Source organism: Muntiacus reevesi, chromosome 10 (genome assembly GCF_963930625.1).
Source record: "Muntiacus reevesi chromosome 10, mMunRee1.1, whole genome shotgun sequence".
In the NCBI taxonomy this organism is placed as follows: Eukaryota; Metazoa; Chordata; class Mammalia; order Artiodactyla; family Cervidae; genus Muntiacus; species Muntiacus reevesi.
In genome coordinates, this window is record NC_089258.1 from 61,326,247 (window position 1) to 61,345,020 (window position 18,774).

General features: G+C 41.4%; 1 protein-coding gene across 2 annotated transcripts in view; it reads right to left on the minus strand.

Moving 5' to 3' along the window:
- Positions 1–18,774, minus strand: part of SLC7A2 (solute carrier family 7 member 2) — a 71,678-nt gene that overhangs the window by 32,060 nt on the left and 20,844 nt on the right. The window lies entirely within an intron of this gene.

The following is an 18,774-nucleotide window of genomic DNA, read 5'->3' on the forward strand; positions in this document are numbered from 1 at the left end:
ATATAATATGTATTATATTGCTATCATGTATTTCTAAATTTATCTCCAATGAATATGTACAACTTATGTGAAAAAGAAATATAAAAATTAAAAGGCCATATATGGCCTTGTCTATGAAGACATATAACTCAGCAGACTAGGAAATAACTGAAGAATAGGGAATATAATTGTATATGCAGCTTCCCAGTCAATAAAATTAAATGTACTTAACTTTTAGAAGTTCAGAGTCACGTTTTACCAGTTCTACTGCACAATGACCTACAGAGATTGTTATCCTTTCAATCTCATTATAATCATTGTCAATAACCTAAACTCACGAGATCACAGCTTGATAACTCCTCTGAGGAACTTGGGAGTTTTCTATCCTAAGAAGTAAACTCTGGAAGTCTCCTCAACTTAATCTCCATAAAAGAAAACTATTATCAAAATGTATTTCATTAAAAAATACTAAAAATAATAAAATACATTTTCTATTCGTGCTTGCTAAATCACTTCAGTCGTGTCCAACTCATTGTGACCCTATGGACCGTAGCCCGCCAGGCTCCTCTGTCCATGGCACTTTCCAGGCAAGAATACTGGAGTGGGCTGCCATGCCGTCCTCCAGGGGGTCTTCCTGATCCAGGGATCACACCCACACCTCTCACGTTTCTTGCACTGGCAGGCGGGTTCTTGACCACTTGTGCCACCTGGGAAGCCCCACATTTTCTATACTGAATCTCAATGACTTGTGCTCCTAAGAGAACAAATTTCTGGGATGTGAATAGTCTAGTTTCATGCTAATTCTAGTATAAAAAGCTAACTCACCCAACATTATTCATTCATGAATATAAATGCAAGTCCTTGATGTTGATAGCGACTGATTCAAAGGATATAGAGAAAAAAATCAACGAGAAAAACAAAAATGAGTGAAAAGTTCCTTGATGGAAAAAATAAAGTTTCACATATCAGCATCTCCCAGACCACCTGAAGGAGTGCCAAGAAGGGCGTTTCACAAATAGTTGCCGAAAAACTCACAAATAGAGATGTATCTAAAATTTGCCAATATCTGCGTTTCCGAAGTCAAAATCTATCAAACTTCCATAAGTCAAATGTGTATCAATTTCTACCCGTAGGTAGTCCTTAAATAGTTATTTCTATTATAACACATCTAGAAGATAAGGGAGAGAAGTGTCTTGCTTAAAGAAAAACCAAGTAAAAAGTTGAAGTTATACAAAGGCCAACTGAGGTACGAGGAGGAGAACTGAAGATATATTACTAAATGTTGACCTTCGGTACCATTTAAGTGTTTTTACACAAGAGATGTGCAAGGATCAAGAATTAGGAATAACTGCCGACTAAAAAGCACTCAGAAACGAAGACCCACTGGTGAATTTTAGTAATGATTTAAGATAATGTGAAAATTGGACAATTCATACACAACTTTAGGAAACAGCTGATATACAGAATGAGGCATAACTATTAGTCATTAACTAAATAAAACACAAGGCTTCCCAAGTAGCTCAAACAGTATCTTTACTGCAATGTGGGAGACCTGGGTTCAATCCCTGGGTTGGGAAGATCCCCTGGAGAAGGGAATGGCAACCCACTGCAGAATTCTTGCCTGGAGAATGCCATGGACAAAGGAGCCTGGTGGGCTACAGTCCATGGGGTTGCAAAGAGTTGGACATCACTGAGTACCTCATAAACACACAAATAAAACACTCTCTTAATAAAGTGATTAATTAATATCCAATATTATGAATAAAAGACAAATTTTAAATCTATTGCAAAGGGATCTGGAAGGAAGCAAAGAAAACTAAAAACAAAAGGATAGGATTGTAGGTGAGCTTTTATTTATTTTTAATCCCTTCTTTGGTAGTATGGTCACCATATTGTTTTTGAAACTTCTATTAAACACAAAATAACATAACACTAAAAAGAATAAGCAAGTCAACCAATAAACAAACCTTCTTTGAAATGCTAAAAACAGGGAAAACTTTTTTTTCTGTAAATTGCCCAAAATAAGTAAGTGAATAATCCTCGTCTTGTCAGTATAAAACTGAGCTTAATTCAATCCAGATTACACAGGAAGCAGAACTGTTTACAAAGACATAAAGCTTTAATCAGTGAAGATCTGATTGCTACTGCCTCTCTCCTATTTCATGTTCAGTTTTCCTATGCTGCCCTGAGGGAATAAAACAGAGCTGCCACATGTCAAGTATTCATTTGCTTTTCAGTAACAGAAATGCAGACGTCAGAAACTCTTCTCTGAGTTGACAGATTATGCAATGGTCTTTGCAAACAGTCTTAACTACGCACGACTGATAAAATACTGATTGCAAAAGCTAACTCAAAACCAACGTTGCAGAAATATAACAAGATGGAAAAAAACCAATGTAAGACCATATTGGGTCAATTTAATGAATCATTATTAAACAAACATTTATTAACTCCTAGCAGGTGTATAATATACTGCTTAGTCAATAAAGAAAAAAAGAATCCCATTATTTTGTAAAATCTGTTTTTGTGGAGACAGGCTGATATAGAAAGTGGAGTGGTAACAGAAGAATGAGAAAAAATAAGATACTTGCATCTAACGTAATAGAATTTGATGCTTACTTTTGAAAATTTAATACCTTTCCCTTAAAACATTTTAAAAGATACGTTCCTGTTATAAAATGGTTATGATAACCTTACTCTCATTTCTAGAAGGTTTCTTTCACTGATGAAACAATCCACTCATATTTATTCTTTGACACATGTCTGCATTTACTGTCCTCGCCTGGGCTCCGGTATGTTGTCTCATCAGCAAACAGATATGCAGGGAAAATATGCAGGGATTTTGAAAGCGATCCTATTTGGTCTGGAGGACACACACTTTTTCCAAGAGCAGACAATGATCCAAAACAACATATCCACTGTCAGCTATTGCTATTAATACCAGGATTGGTAGTGAGTATGAAACCTACATAAAATATAGTAGAGGACAAGGATCTTAGACTTTGGGAAGAGGGCCATATGACACTCATAACCATGACCTGAACCTTAGAACACAGAAGTCCTTATCAACATTTCTATGAGGTCACAAATGATTTTGGTGACACTAGAAACAGATATGTATTTTTCTACAATAATTGCTTATTTTACTAACTTCTAAGACAGTGGCCTCTCTGTTGTTGTTCGGTTGCCAAGTCACGTCCAACTCTTTGTGGCCCCATGGACTGCAGCACACCAAGATTCCCTGTCTTTTATTATCTCCTGGAGTTTGCTCAAACTCATGTCCACTGAGTCAGTAATACCATCCATCTATCTCATCCTCCGATGCCCCCTTCTCCTCCTGCCCTCAATCTTTTTCAGCATCGGGGTCTTTTCTAAAGAGTCAGTTCTTCGCATCAAGTGGCTAAAGTATTACAGCTTCAGCAACAGTCCTTCCAAATTCAGAGTTGATTTCCTTTCACACTGACTGGTTTGATCTCCTTGCAGTCCAAGGGACCCTCAAGAGTCTTCTCCAACATCACAATTCAAAAGCATCAATTCTTTGGTGCTCAGCCTTCTTTATGGTCCAACTCTCACATCTATACATGATGTGAGGCCTCAGAAGTGGCCTCTCTACTGAGGAATAAAATATGCACATACTAGCTGAGATCTGAAAACTTAACTAGCCAGTGGAAAGGCTTAGAGGGCTCTGCAACAGCTTAGGCGGCAGTAATGTCTCTGGATTTAATGAGCCTGAGGATACAAGTCAGACCTTCCTGAGTCCCTACCCCCATCTCTAACCTTAAGCATAACGATTTCAAGACATCTAACCCCCTGGTGGAGCCCCTATGAATTCTTGCCATAAAGCTAAATTCCTTCCTCAGCAACTTGGAATTATTTATGTGCTTCTCAAACTTCTTCCATCCAGGTTGTAAACTTGACCATGTAGAATTTTAGGTCAAGTAAATTCCCTACCCTGATAATACCACAATGCCATAGAGCAGACCTCATTTCAAATAATGACAGAAATCCTTCAAAAATGTGCTAATTACAGTCAAAAGTCGATCCTGGATTTTCACTTTGGTCCAAAAGTTTGATGTAGCACTGAGCTGCACAGAAGCGAACCTTTGCCTTCCTCCTCTACATAAAGGCTAAAAATTCAAACTTAATCCTTGGTATCAGTATTACAGGCCCTGACAATAAATCTTACAGGAGAAAGTAGCTGTGGCAAGCTGGCAGGGCAGGCATTCCAGCAAATCCTCAACAAATTAGCTCATCAGAATGAGAACCAAATTTCCCTTCCTCATTTGAGTTGCTAGTTTCCTGGTGAGATATCGGTACTTTCTATTTCTGGCCTGATAGTGAAAAAGGAATTAGACCATGTCAGCCCTGGAACTTCACGCCATTGTGTGTGTGTGTGTTGTCTCTGAACTAGAGCTTTCAGGTTTGCCATCCCCAAACTCAACATCAATTACATTTCTATAGCTTTAAAGTGCAAAAAATATTTTTAAATTTTACTGTAGGTTAAATAATTTAGTTAAAGAGAGGAAAAAAGATACGGACATAATACCATGGAATTACTAATTTTTCTCTCATTTCTCTTACTTTTAAGAGATTAATTTCTCATAAAGATATACCAAAAGTACAAAGCGGGATAAAAGATAATCAGACTTCCCTGGGCATCCAGTGAGTGGTTAAGAATCCACCTTTCATACATATACACAATGGAATATTACTCAGCCATTAAAAAGAATACACTTGAATCAGTTCTAATGAGATAGATAAAACTGGAGCCCATTATACAGAGTGAAGTAATCCAGAAAGATAAAGACCAATACAGTATACTAACGCATATATATGGAATTTAGAAAGATGGTAACGATAACCCTATATGCAAGACAGAAAAAGAGACACAGATATATAGAACAGACTTTTGGACTCTATGGGAGAAGGCGAGGGTGGGATGATCTGAGAGAACAGCATCAAAACATGTATATTATGAAGTGTGAAACAGATCGCCAGTCCAGGCTGGATGCATGAGACAAGTGCTCGGGGCTGGTGCACTGGGATGACCCAGAGGGATGGGATGGAGAGGGAGGTGGGAGGGAGTTCAGGATGGGGAACACACGTAAATCCATGGCTGATTCATGTCAATGTATGGCAAAAACCACTACAATATGGTAAAGTAATTAGCCTCCAACTAATAAAAATAAATGAGAAAAAAAAAAAGAATCCAACTTTTGATGCAGGAGTATTGAGTTTGATTCCTGGTTGGAGAATTAAGATCCCACATGGTAGCTAAGCCTGAGTGCTACAACTAGACAGAAGCTGCAACAAAAGATTTCCTATGCCACAACTAAGATCTAATTCAGTCAAATAAATAAATATTAAAAAATAAAGATAATCAGAAATGGCAACTGTTCACTCTAGTAGGTAAAAAACAACAAACTTTTGCATTCAAATCTAAAACCTTTATTTTTCTGGAAAATGAAAATACTCTTTCACTTATATTAGGTGCAGAACTTAGCTTTTCTCCAAATAAAAATTTCTAAACAGTATCTTCCTCCAAGTTTTCTCCAGATAGGTTGTTGCTGTCCTGTTGCTCAGTCGTGTCAGATTCTTTGTGACCCCAAAGACTACAGCACACCAGGCTCCCTGTCCTTCACCATCTCCCAGAGCTTGCTCAAACTCACATCCATTGAACTGGTGATGCCATCCAAACATCTTGTCCTCTGTCATTCCCTTCTCCTCCTGCCTTCAGTCTTTCCCAGCATCAGGGTCTTTTCTAATGAGCTGGCTCTTCACATCTGGTGGCCTAAATATCGGAGTTTCAGCATCAGTCCTTCCAATGAATATTCAGAACTGATTTCTTTTAGGATAGACTGGTTGGATCTCCTTGCAGTCCAAGGGACTCTCAAGAGTCTTCTTCAACACCACAGTTCAAAAGCATCCATTTTTCATTGCTCAGCCTTCTTTATGGTCCAACTCTCACATCCACACGTGACTATTGGAAAAACCATAGATTTGACTATACAGACCTTTGTCAGCAAAGTAATGTCTCTGCTTTTTAATATACTGTCAGGTTTGTCATAGCTTTTCTTCCAAGGAGCAAGCGTCTTTTAATTTCACGGCTGCAGTCACCGTCCACAGTGATTTTGGAGTCCAAGAAAATAAAATCTGTCACAGTTTCCATTGTTTCTCCATCTATTTGCCACGAAGTGATGGGAATGGATGCCAGGATCTTAGTTTTTTTAACGTTGGCCTTTAAGCCAGACATTCACTCTCATCTTTCACCCTGATCAAGAGGCTCTTTAGTTCCTCTTTGCTTTCTGCCATAAGGGTGGTGTCATCTGTTATCTGAGGTTATTGATATTTTCCCAGAAATCTTGATTCAGCTTATGATTCATCCAGCCTGACTTTTCGCATGATGTATTCTGCACAGAAGTTAAATAAGCAGGGTGACAATACACAGCCTTAACGTACTCCTTTCCCAATTGTGAACCAGTCCATTGTTCCACGTCTGGTTCTAACTGTTGCTTCTTGACCTGCATACAGATTTCTAAGGAGGCAGGGTAAGGTGGTCTGGTATTCCCAACTCTTTAAGAATTTTCCACAGTTTGTTGTGATCCACACAGTCAAATGCTTCAGTGTCATCAATGAAGCAGAAGTAGATGTTTCTCTGGAATTAAAATTACCTTGCTTTTTCTATGTTCCAATGGATGTTGACAATTTGATCTCTGGTTCCTCTGCCTTTTTTAAATCTAGCTTGTACATCTGGAAGTTCTCAGTTCATATTCTGTTAAAGTCTAGCTTGAAAGATTTTGAGCATTACCTGCTAGCATGTGAAATGAGTACAACTGTGTGGTAGTTTGAACATTCCTTGGCATTGCCCTTCTTTGGGATTGGAATGAAAACTGACCTTTTTCAGTCCTGTGGCCACTGCTGAGTTTTCCAAATTTGCTGACATATTGAGTGCAGCTGTTTAACAGCATCATCTTTTGGATATTAAACAGCTCACCTGGAATTCCATCACTTCTACTAGCTTTGTTAGATACAGGTGCACACAAGTAAATGGAGAAGGCAATGGCATCCCACTCCAGTACTCTTGCCTGGAAAATCCCATGGACAGAGGAGCCTGGTGGGCTGCAGTCCATGAGGTCGCTAAGAGTCGGACACAACCCAGTGACTTCACTTTCACTTTTCACTTTCTTGCATTGGAGAAGGAAATGGCAACCCACTCCAGTGTTCTCGCCTGGAGAATCCCAGGGACGAGGGGAGCCTGGTGGGCTGCCGTCTATGGGGTCGCACAGAGTCAGAGACGACTGAAGTGACTCAGCAGCAGCAGCAGCACACAGTAAAAGACACAAGTGAGACCACTGCAAAGTCACAACCACTACAGCAAGAACATTTATGTTTTCTCCCCTTTTACATCAAATCAGTAACACCCAGAAGTTAAACTGCTTCAAAATTTCTGACACAGAATCCAGATACAGACAAGCATCTTGCTAAAGACATCCAAGATGCAAACAGCTGATGGGGAATTCTAGTTTGTAAAGGCAGCTGGTGCTTTAAAACATGTCAATCCATTTAGCTTTATTAAACACCAAACTACATGAATGTGGCTAACCTAGCTGTCTCATTGACATAAGCACAGAACAATTTAAAGAACTATGACCAAATTTGTCTTTAGGGTCGGAGAAGAGGGGAAATTTTTTGAAAAAGGAAAAGAGGGAACAGAACCTTCAGCAGCTCAATAAACAGAGTATTGTCCAGTCAGCATCCTGCTCACAGTCAAGGATCTTGGTGGCTCACTGCAGCCCCAGGCACATGCTAGGTCCCATCAAAGCTGAGCAATCTTGGGCTAATAAATCACTCCAAATGCCAGAGGGTACCACCTGTTCCCACTCCCCAAGCAGCCACTGAAGGAGTGTCCTTGACTAAGACCAGTCACCCTAAACATGCCATTGCAAATATGGAGAGATACCCTTTCCAAAGTTATTTCACATCCATCACTACTCTAGGAAGTACTATGCTAATAAAAATAGTCAGTGTTTGTTGAAGAAAGTAGAGAAAATCACTACTAGGCCATTCAGGTATGATCTGAATCAAATTTTCTATGAATATACAGTAGAGGTGATGAGTAGATTCAAAGGATTAGATGTGGTAAACAGAGTGTCTGAAGAACTATTGGACAGACATCCTATCAGTGTAGAGGAGGCGGTGACCAAAACCTCCCAAAGAAAAAGAAATGCAAGGAGGCAAAGTGGCTGTCTGAGGAGGCTTTAAAAATATCTGAGGGAAGAAGAGAAGTGAAAAGCAAGCGTAAAGGAAAAAGATATTCCCAACTGAATGGAGAGTTCCAGAGAATAACATGGAGAGAGAAGAAGCCCTTCGTAAATGAACAATGTAAAGAAATAGAGGAAAACAACAGAACTGGAAAGACTTGAGATCTCTTCAATAAAACTGGAGGTATCAAGGGAATATATCATGCAAGGATTGGCATGAGAAATGATAGAAACAGCAAGGATCTAACAGAAGCAGAAGAAATTAAGAAGAGGTGACAAGAATATACAGAACAACTATACAAAAAAAGATGTTAATGATCCAGAGAATCACAATGGTGTGGTCACTCACTTAGAGCCATACATCGTGGAGTGTGAAGTCAAGTGGGCCTTAGGAGGCATTACTATGAGCAAAGCTAGTGGAGTTGTTAGAAGTTAGCTGAGCTATTTAAAATCCTAAAAATGATGCTGTTAAAGAGCTGCACTCAATATGTCAGGAAATTTGGAAAACTCAGCAGTGGCCACAGGACTAGAAAAGGTCAGTTTTCATCCCAATCCTAAGGAAGGGCAATGCCAAAGAATGTTCAAACTACCGCAATTGGGTTCACTTCACATGCTAGTAAGGTTATGCTCAAAAGCCTTAAAGCTAAGCTTCAGCAGTTCATGAACTGAAAACATCCAGATGTACAAGCTGGGTTTCGAAGAGACAGAAGAATCAGAGGTCAAATTGCCAACATCCACTGGATCATGAAGAAAGCAAGGGAGTTCCAGAAAAACATCTGCTTCAATGACTACATGAAAGCTGTGACTGCGGATCACAACAAACTGTGGAAAATTCCTCAAGAGATGGGAATACCAGACCACTTTACCTGTCTCTTGAGAAATCTGTATGTAGGTCAAGAAGCAACAGAACCAGACACGGAACAACAGACTGGTTCAAGATTGGGAAAGAAGTAGAACAAGGTTGTACATTGTCACCCTGCTTATTTAACTTCTATGTAGAATACATCAGGTGAAATGCCTGGCTGGATGAATCACAAGCTAGAATCAAGATTGCTGTAAGAAATATCAACAACCACAGATATGCAGATGATACCATTCTAATCGCAGAAAGCAAAGAGGAACTGAAAAGCCTCTTGATACGGGTGAAGGAGAGAGTGAAAAAGCTAGCTTGAAATGCGACACTCAAAAAGCTTAAGATCATGGCATCCAGTCGCATCACTTCCTGGCAAATAGAAGGGGAAAAAGTGGAAACAGTGACAGATGTCATTTTCTTGGGCTCCAAAATCACTGTTGGTCATGACTGCAGCCATGAAATTAAAAGATACTTGCTCCTTGGAAGGAAGGCTATGACCAACCTAGACAGCATATTAAAAAGCAGACACATCCCTTTGCTGACAAAGGTCTGCAACTGATGAAGGTCAAGGTGGTATCAACTGGGCTGACTCTACCAATGCTACTCCCAATTTCATGTCTTCAAAATTACTACCTCCTGCCATTTCCCGTGGGTTTCCTATAATCCCTCTTCTTTCCCACAGCTGGTGTCCTGACAGAATAACTTCAATTTGTTGAGATATTTCTCCAATAAGGTGCTCATAGAATTGAATGTGTGTGAGGCCCGTTCTTTATGCATACCCACAGACATGTACACCCTCTACCTGAAAAAGGTGACTTTATGTAAGGCACAGACAGTCTATTCTTAGACATACATCCAACTCGGGTTCCTGTCACCACTATTTCTCCAGCGCCCACTTCTAAGGGAGAAACATCCTCCACCTTGTCAGTCCCAGAAACAGCAAACAAGGGCTCTACAGCACTTACCAAAGATGTTTAAAACATTCTGATCACCAACAAATTACAGCAGTAAACCAGAAGTAGAGCAATTATTCACCTAATGAAGGAAGAATGCCAGAAGAATGACAGAAGCACCAGAAATATTTTCTCAAACGCAAGAGGGTTTTAGAGTTTCCTGCATCACAGAAGAGAAGTCTCCCAAGCTTTCTTGGTCTTAAGACCTTTATGCTGTTGCTGTTGTTCAGTCGCTCAGTCGTGTCCAACTCTCTGCGACCCCACGCACTGCAGGCTCCCCGCCAGGCTCCCTGTCCTTCACCAACTCCCGGAGCTCGCTCAGACTCAAGTCCATCAAGTCAGTGATGCCATCCAACCATCTCATCCCCTGTCATCCCCTTCTCCTCCTGCCTTCAATCTTTCCCAGCATCAGGGTCTTTTCCAGTGAGTTGGCTCTTCTCATTAGGTGGCCAAAATAATGGAGCTTCAGCTTCAGCATCAATCTCTCCACTGAATATTCAGGACTGATTTCCTTCAGGACTGACTGGTTTGATCTCCTTGGAGTTCAAGGGACTCTCAAGAGTCTTCTTCAACACCACAGTTCAAAAGCATCAATTCCTCAGAGCGCAGCCTTCTTTATGGCCCAACTGTCACATCCATACATGACCAGTGGAAAAACCACAGCTTTGACTAGACAGACCTTTGATGGCAAAGTAATGTCTCTGTTCTTTAATACACTGTCTAGGTTTGTCATAGCTTTTCTTCCAAGGAGCAAGTGTCTTTTAATTTCATGGCTGCAGTCACAGTCCACAGTGATTTTGGAGCCCAAAAAAATAAAACCTGTCACTGCTTCCATTGTCTCCCCATCTATTTACCATGAAGTGATGGGACCAGATGCCATGATCTTAGTTTTTTGAATGCTGAGTTTTAAGCCAACTTTTTCACTCCTTAATGTTGATGTTAGGGGGTTATTTTTTGTTTAAAAAATGCAAATTTCCTAAAAGCACTTCTGCTATCTTATTAGTTCCCCAAATACTTCAGTGCACACTGCTAGGTGTGAAACCACCTGAACAGGCTGCCACAGTTCCTCCCCTCACGGCACTTATAGCGGAGTGGGCGGTGCAGACAGTGGCCAGTTCAACAGCATGAAGCAAAGGCTTCTGCTCGACGAGAGGGGGGCCACGGAGGGGGTGGCTTCAGGTGGTCACAGGGGCTTTCCTGGAGAGAGCTGTGGCTACTCTGAGACCTCTGAAAGGATGAAATGGATGGAGCCGTCTGAAGATGTCGTGGGAAGGAGGTTGGGGGGGAGTAGGGGCAATGATGAGTGCTCTGAGCAGAGGGAACAGAAAATTCAGAGGCACAGAGAGTGGTTGTACACACACACAGCTCAGGGGCTGGGGGAAGCTAGACGGGAGGAGGGGTCCCCAGGCCACGCAGGGAGCTTGGACTTGACCACAAGAGCACTGAAGAACTTTAAGTCAGATACACAACTTGACAACTAGTGCTCTGATTGTGTTACAGGGAAGGGATGAGCAAGACCAAAACTGGAGTTGAGGGAAAGGGCAAACGGGCCGCTGGGATTATCTAGGCAAGAGGGTCTGTGACGGGCTCCAAGGTAAAGGTGGCATCATGAAGAGAAATGGACGGACTACAGAGCCACTGAGGAGGTGGAGGATGTAGGAGCTGGCGACTATGTGGATCTGTGACCCAGAGCTGCTGCACGGTTTATGTGTCCTTCATTTAAATGAGGAATAAGCAAAGAAGGAGGTGCTTTCTGACCACTGTGATTTTAAGGAATGTGTGGAATTGCCCTACGGTCTCAGCAAAGCTCAGCAGAACCCAGAAGGCAGGAGATCTGAGAAGGATCAGCATAGAGATGATAATTAAACTGACAGTATCACCCATGGAGAGATAGTACAGGAGAGGGAAGGGAGTGAAACACCAAAGACGCACACATTTAAGGAATGGGTGGGGGCGGGGGAGGGACAAGAGGAAAGGGAAGAAAAAGAACCACCACCATCACTGCTCATGAGGAAACTAGGCAGGAGTGGCTGAAGAAACCAAAGAAGATCCGACCCAAAAGAGGACTGGGCTTTCAAGAAGGAAGGAGTGGTCATCAGTGTCAGACAGTGCCTGAAATGAATGAAAGAATATGATCTTGATAAAGAAGTCTTTGGTGACCTTGACAGGTGAGGGTTCTGTGGGCCATGGGGTGTAATCCAGGTTGCAGGGGCTGCAAAATGATAAGCAGTGAGGAGATGAAAGCAATATGGTCAGCAAGGATTCCTATTTTTCAAGCAAATGGCCAGAGGGGTCCATGGGATCAAGGGAGATCCTCATAAAGAAGAAAGTTAATCTGTTCAGATGCTGATGGGAAAGAGCCAGAAGAGAAAGAGAGCTTGAAATCCAGAGGGGGGAGAATGGATAAAGGACATTTCTTGAGAGGTGGAAAACTGAGAGTAGTGTTGGGTTGAAAGGCTGCAATTAGGAGAAAAGGCATCTCCATCTCAAGCATCAAGAAGGAGAATGGGAAGCGACAGGGCAGACAAGTTTCTAGGTTAGGCGACTAACCTTTGAGCTCTTACTTTTTTTGCAAGCTCCAAAATCCAAACCTTATATGGCGCATAGTTTAAAGATAACACAAAAAGGGATGAACAAATAATGCCAGAATGACTTCGGTATAACTTTATACATGGACAGTTTTTTGTTTTCACCATTTAAAACTCGCACTGCCATTCTAAATCCAAAAAAAAAAAAAAACAAAAAACAGAGTACCTTTAAATATATGTGTCTACAATGTATTTCCATGCCAATCTCTTTGAACTCTCAGAAAACTAAACACAGGAATTCTGGGCGTGATGGTTTAACAGAACAAGGTATTCGAGATGAATGTGCTCTCCAGACTGCTGACGTTTAAGCCTGTAAATCTTTGACTATTGATCAAATTCTGCCACAATTCAGTGATCCTCCTAAATGCTACTGAATTTTATGGAGGCTGTCAGCTATAGTACCAGGAATCCCAGCTGCTCACCTTTACAGGAAGGTGATTCATTCAGCATTACTTCTCAAAAACAACCCTTTAATAAACACAAACAAAATGTTTTGAAAAGAAATAAATGCTCACAATTACCTTAATTCCAATTTTAATCCACTGTCTACACAAATTAGAATCAACTCAAGGATGCCAAGCAAATCCAGATGACCTGGACGAACCCACACTTCTGCCGACTAAGAGCCATTGTTCAACAAGTTTATTTTGACTTATTTCTGGATTAGTAGCTGAATTTCAGATTAAAAATGCTAGAAGCATATTCATGGGCTAGGAGGTGTGTTAAAAGTACAAGAAAGCTCTTTTTGTCTGAAGGCAAAGGACTGAGAAGCCCTTTAGAACACTCTCATTTCTTCTAATTGGTCTCTTTCCAAACAGCCACAGAACTCCTCTCAATTCACTTACCCCTCATTCTCCTCAAAAAAAGCCTAATTTAGTTGTTAGAACTCAGCTACTTTTGTTTCAATACTACCCCAAATTCCTTCCATCAAACTGTGGCAGAAAAGGAATTCAACCGGAATTCACATTCGTTTTTAATTCAAGTTCAAGAAATTTCGATGGATACCATGTTGAGTGTACTCATCATTTATGGTTCTGTTCTTAAGTCATTCTCGAAAATTTTTGAAACTATATTTTTAACTTCGAAAAGCATGTTCTGATTCTGTACTCTTTAAAATACAGAAACAATGTATCACCAGAGATTTTTATCCTTAGCATCTTGGCAGACGGTTGAAACACTGTTATTGGCTGAGAGGTTTGGGAGTTCATGTTGGCTTCAAATAAATCTGAATAAAACACTTCTATTATGTGCTCAGAGAAAGTAATTACAACGGTGCCAGCCCTTCATCACCAGGATTCAAAGCCTCTAAGACTTAAGTTAAGAGTACACAAACGAAGAAGAATTTTAAGAAGGAAAATAACTTGAAAATGGCTCTGTACCACAATCTGGTAATGGCGTCCTTGAATTATTAAAATAAGAAGAATGCAACGAGGAGAAAGAGAAACAACACCCTTCACCTCACACTCCTGCTGCTTCTTTGCAAAGAGCTGTTTCATCTGACCTTCAGAGTATTCGGCACCAAGATGCAAAGAGAAATAGCTGATATGGGGCTCTGATTCCTGCTGTGTCTGAGACTACTTCAAAAATATTTCAGAAACAACATAACACTGTTATTTCCCAATCCTGACTTTAAATGAAACCATGCCTTGCAGAGACTTGTAGATGAATTATTTTGGTCAAAGAGAATTTAGTGTCCATAATTTTAAAATGTGCTTGGAAACGTTTATAAGTATCAGCAGACTCCTAAGTAACAAGAGAATTATGAAATATGAAGAATTAACTGAATTTTTTTAAATGTATTTATTTTAATTGGAGGATAATAACTTCACAATATTATGATGGCTTTTGCCATACATCAACATGAATCGGCCACAGCTATACATGCGTCCCCCGCTTCCTGAACCTCCCCCTCCCCTCCCACCTCCCTCCCTACCCTATCCCTCTGGGTTGAAATGAGCTGAATTTTAATGCTTAGAATCTACTGTATCTAATCTATCGTCTCAGCCTCCTGCCAACTTCTCCAACTCATATGCTCTAGCCTGCGTTTCAAAATCACCCCTCTGTCCTCTGCTCTCAGCCTACCTTCCTTCGTCTTAGCCTCATCCAGCCTCCACATGAATACTGTAAGCCAATTTGTCCACCGACTGGCCTAGAAGACTGCCCTCTCATCCACACATAGGTGATAAGATTTATTTCTGGTCGCTCCCTTGTCCCCTGGGGAGGGTTCTGTTCCTGGGCCTTCTGAGCTATTGCACAGGCCGCAGGAAGGGTCTTTTTTGCCTCATCTGCCCGCTCCTGAGCTTTCCTTTTGACCCAAGGAAGGAAAAAATCCACCAAACACTTGGCAAATTTAAAGCTAAGAAGCAGGCTGATCTATGTAATAAAGGGCTGGGGGTAAGGGAAGAGCCTACAGCCTGGAGAAAATCCACCTGGCAGCAGGGAAAATGGGGCGGAAAGGAAGGAGAGATTGTGAGAAGTGCTGACGTGGAACGTGAGTTGGATGTCCTTCAAGAGATCAAAGTGAAAGTGGAAATTCCTGTTAAATATACTTTTGTAGCTAGGACATGGAAGCAACCTAGATGTCAATCAGCAGACAAATGGATAAGAAAGTTGTGGTACATATACACAATGGAATATTACTCAGCTATAAAAGGAACACATCTGAAGGACTGTTGCAATAATAGCAGAGGGTCAGGAAAGGCAAATGCATCTAAACAATTCTGCCAATTTTTCTTTGAGATATAACTGATACACACACACACACACACACACACACATAAAATTGGAAAAGATCTTGATGCTGGAAAAGACTGAGCGCAAGAGAAGAGAGAGGCAGAGGATGAGATGGTTAGATATCATCACTGACTCAATGGACATGAACTTGAACAAACTCCAGGAGATAGTGCAGGACAGAGGAGCTGCAGTGTGCTGCAGTCCATGGAGTCACAGAGAGTCGGACATGACTTTACGAGTGGACAACAAATAATTGATATAGAACACTGTGTTACAAAGATATTTTAAATGAATTCAATTATTTAATAATCTCCCAGTAACATTTAATTTTAAAGCCCTTTTAATGCTCTTAAAATTTTAATTATAAAGTACAAGGAAATGTACTTTAGAAATCTGAACATCACATTTGAACCCCTAGTGGATACTTCACTGGGTTTCCTCTTATCCTCAGATAAGGCTGGCTTCCTGCAGAGAGACCCTCAGAGGAAAACAGTCTCCTCCTCACCTTCACTGCAGCACCCCTTGTGTCTCGGCCGTCCTCCTAGGGCAAATAATTCTCAAGGCTCCTGCTCTCAACCTGTGTGGCTCCCACTGCTGGAAGACCTCCCTTTCACGGAGCCCTCCTGAAACTCCTACCCACTGGTCTAACTCTGCCCGAAGAATAAAGGCAGAAAGTATTTTGGTTCAACTAATTCCAAATGGCTATCATCCCAGAGATTTTGTCTATGTGGATAAATACATTAATTCAAAGCACAACATTCACACTGATAAACACTTACTTAAAATACGGCCCTCCAAACAAGACAAAGCAGTCCGCATTCGGTCAAGCAAGCCCAGAGTCTCATTTGCTATCTTCCTCCACTCTATACACTTACTCTTCTTGTTTTAATAGTTACCTCCACCATGCCAACACAATGCACAGAGCTCTCTGGGCCTGGCCCCTCGGTGTCTCTCGGCACATCCCCCACTCCCTCCTTACAACCTTGCTCTGCACTGAGTTTTAATTTCCCCAGAACTCTGTGCCTCTTACTGCTCCAGGCTTTCTGCATTGCTGTCTCTTCTTTCCGTGAACTTACTCTTTCTCCTCTTTGCCCAGAGAGTTCTCAGTCCTCCCTGACATCCTCCCCCAAGCTAAATTAGGTCACCCTATCGCCTGTGCTCACAGCACTCTGTATCTTTGCGGCACTTTTTCTTCCTCATAATTCTATGCAACTGCTTGGATGGATATGTTTTACTCCTTGTGATGGGTTGAACTGTGCTTAATTTATTAAAAAGAGAAGAAAAAAAAAAAAAGATAGATTGAAGTCCTAAACCCTGGTACCTTATTTGGTGACTTTATTTGAAAACAAAGTCTTCACTAATGTTATCAGATTCAGGGGAAGTCATGAGGGTGAGTCTTAACCCAATATCAGAGGTGTCCTTATAAGAAGAAAATGCTGTGTGAAGACACAAATGCATGGGAAGAATGCCATGTGATCACAGAGGCAGAAAGTGGAGTGATGGAGCTGCAAGCCTAGACACACCAAAGACTCACGGCCACCACCAGAAGCCACAGGCGGCAAAGAGGGATTCTTCCCTCCAGGTTTCAGAGAAGCACGGCTCTGCTGCCACCTTGAGTTGGGCTTTCAGTTTCCAGAAATCTGAGCCAATACATTTTTTGTTATTTCTTGTTTTGTGTGTTAACTTGGCTGTGCTGGGTCTTAGTTGAGGAATGCAGGATCTAGTTCCCTGACCAGGGATCAAACCCAGGTCCCCTGCACTGGAATTGCTGAGCCTTAACCACTGGACCACCAGGGAAATCCACATTTTTTGTTATTTTAAGCCACCTAGTTTGTGGTACTTTTTAACAGCAACCCTCAGAAACCAATACATTCCTTTACACTAAGTTTCTGGAAAGCAAGGTCTGTATTTTATCCATTTGCTGCATTCCCAGTGTACTCCCAGTGAGAAACAGAGGAGAGTTGTCAGTACACACATGTTCACTGAATGAATGACTCATCCTTTGTTTGCAGTCAGCTAAAAGCTTCAGGTCTTTTTTTCTCAGACATCTACAAAGACTGTCTTCATGATTCCATTTTGTTTCACTGATTATTTTCAAACCTCAGTTCAGAACTTTAAGTTTCATATTATTTGGGATTCTATGTAACACAAATCTATCCATCAGAGTATCAAGCATCTTACCTATCTTCAAGTCACTGCAAATTTAACCAGCATGACTCCTACCCTAATCCAAGTAAATGACAAAAATGTGAGAGGGTGAAGGACAGAGTACCATGGCACGCCACCACCAATGTCCCTCCAAGCCATTATTGACCCATTCATCAACAATTTCAGTATATTGTGCAAACAACTAGAGACCCACATTTCTCTCCAGCTTAGCCCAAGGTTATCACAACACATGATATTAAATGCTTTGCCAAAATGCGAATTATCACGCTTAAACTTTTAAAATCCACCATTCTCGTAACAGGTTAAAAAGTGGGTATGGAGTTTGTTAGGCATAACTGTTCTTGGTGAACTCATGATGCCTTTTGGGAAGTGGTCACTTTTTTCCCAAGAATGAACCACACAGTCCTAGAATTTCACTGATGAACTATATCCAGCTCCCTGATTTGCGGTTTCCAGGATCTGCACTGGTCTCTGTTTTGAAGACAAGGGTCACTGCTTCTTTCCTTTCTGTGCTCCCTTTCGTGTAGTACAGGGCGCCTCCAAGATGACAGATGACCACTCCAGACTCATATCCACAAATTATTTTAATATTGCAAGATGTACTTCATCCAGGTCTGAAACTGTGAGCTACTTTTTGTTGTTGTTGTTTTGTGAGCTAGTTTAAAGCAGCTGCATTCCTTCTTACCCATTTGGGCCTCAGCCTCCCTTTTGGGTATCTGTTCTATCTTCTTTTCTTCTCAGAGAGCCAACTTTCTCCTACACACAAAAGCACCTCTGCCTTCATCTACCGCTACCACTCCAAGGTCTGCTTGTCTTCTCCTTCCTGGTTAAATACTTCATAAAGATTCAGCTCAAATGTTCCCTGCTCTTTTCACAGATGCATACGTTGTTCCCCCATCTTTGAAGCCTGAGCCCCTCGGATTCCAGTGACAATCACCGTGAGCCTTCCTGGTGCCTGCGATTCTCGGTCCTCACGCTGAGTACTCGTTGTCTGACTAGGATTCTGATTGTACAGTTGTCCACAGGTATCCTCAGGGGACTGGCTCCAGGGCCAGCCACAGCTACCCAAATCCACAGATACCCGAGTCCCATAACCCACTCTGCATATTCACAGGGTCCCTGTTCTTGGGTTCAGTATCCATAAGTGTAGAGGGCCAACTCCATTTGCACTGTCTTCTTTCTAAACAGGATTACCTGTTAGGGTTACACACAGGCCACGGGACACCCCAGGTGGCTCA